Consider the following 1484-nt stretch of genomic DNA (forward strand, 5'->3'; position numbering starts at 1 on the left):
TAATTTGAAATAATGGAATCGACAACAAAAGACAATCTCGAAAATATTTTTTTTTTTAAATTTTAATTTTATTTTACTTTGCATGTCTTTTTTCTCTTCATTTTCATGCATTGTCATCCAATTCTGAACTGTGTGCCAAATTTGAAGTTTGTAGCTAGTCGGGAAGTTAGTTTAAAATCGATTACAAAATTCCACCCGGACAGACATACACGAAGGCAAGTTTATATAAACGTGGTAAAAAACCAGTTATTTGATAAATTGCTTTGATTAAAAATTATCTGATGATGTGATACTAAGATTAGGATATGAAGTAAATTTTTGAAATGGACAACTGAAAAAGCATTTTTTTAATATAATTTTTTTTAACAATTAATTAACAAGTAAATTAAATTTATTATTTTGATAATTGACGCCATTTTTTTTGAAATTTAATTTTGAGCGAAATATTTTATCTTCGTGAATTAAACAATATCTCATATAAAACTTATTATATCCCGAATTACTTTCAATGTGTTCAAAATCTTCAAATTTCATTACAAAAAAAAAATAAATAAATAAAAAAATAGCTCTAATGAAGAAAAATGGCCTCTCATTAAACAAAAATAAATTAAATAAAATTGAACTGTGAAGGGAGTTGGATGAAGACATCAAGTGATGGATAGTGAAAAATCTATTAAAGCTCTTTTTGAAATGGACAAAAAGCATTTTTTAATTTAAAATTATTTTAACAATTAATTAACAAGTAAATTAAGTTTACTATTTTGATAATTAACGCCATTTTTTTTAGAATTTAATTATGAGCGAAATATTTTATCTTCGTGAATTAAACAATATCTAATATATAACTTATTATATCCCGAATTCTTTTCAATGTGTTCAAAATCATAGATCAAAATCTTTAAATTTCATTACAAAAAAATAAATCAAAAAAATTACAAGATCTTAAGAACAATAAGTCCTACGTAAAAAAATAAAAAAACGTGAAAAATAGAAGTTTGAATGTCAATGTTTACTGAGGGACTAAGGGTAAACTAATACACAAGAAGACAGCATTTTACACGCATAACACCTGTTTCGTCTCCAAAAGAAATGGAATAAACTCAGATGTACAGCCAAAGTGAATAATTTGTAATTCAAAAATATTTTCAGAAACGATAATGTTCCATATTGAATCACCATGAAGTGAAGTTATTTCCTTACAGTATAGCCATACTTAATATAGCGTTGGTTTTAAACTTCGTGTTGTTGTTGTTGCTAATTCCCATCTGGTCTGACGGGATCAGACCAGATCAATGAATCCGCTGATATTAAGAAAATCCGAAACCAGAATGGGAGAGGAATAAATGTCGTTCCAGTCCAGCCCAAAACTGTTCAAGATGTGCTCAGGTGGAGCCTGGCTTTGTTGGCATTTAGGGCAAAGAGGAAAGATCTTTTGATTTGCAGAAAATGTGAGACTTTTCAGGTATCACTGTCCGGAGCAAATT

At 27.8% G+C, this 1484-nt stretch overlaps 1 protein-coding gene across 1 annotated transcript in view; it reads right to left on the bottom strand.

The window, feature by feature from the left end:
- LOC122271503 (uncharacterized) overlaps positions 1 to 1484 on the bottom strand; it is a 34656-nt gene that overhangs the window by 10426 nt on the left and 22746 nt on the right. The gene's annotated exons all lie outside the window — the stretch shown is intronic.

The sequence above is a fragment of the Parasteatoda tepidariorum genome, chromosome 6, assembly GCF_043381705.1.
Source record: "Parasteatoda tepidariorum isolate YZ-2023 chromosome 6, CAS_Ptep_4.0, whole genome shotgun sequence".
Lineage (NCBI taxonomy): Eukaryota > Metazoa > Arthropoda > Arachnida > Araneae > Theridiidae > Parasteatoda > Parasteatoda tepidariorum.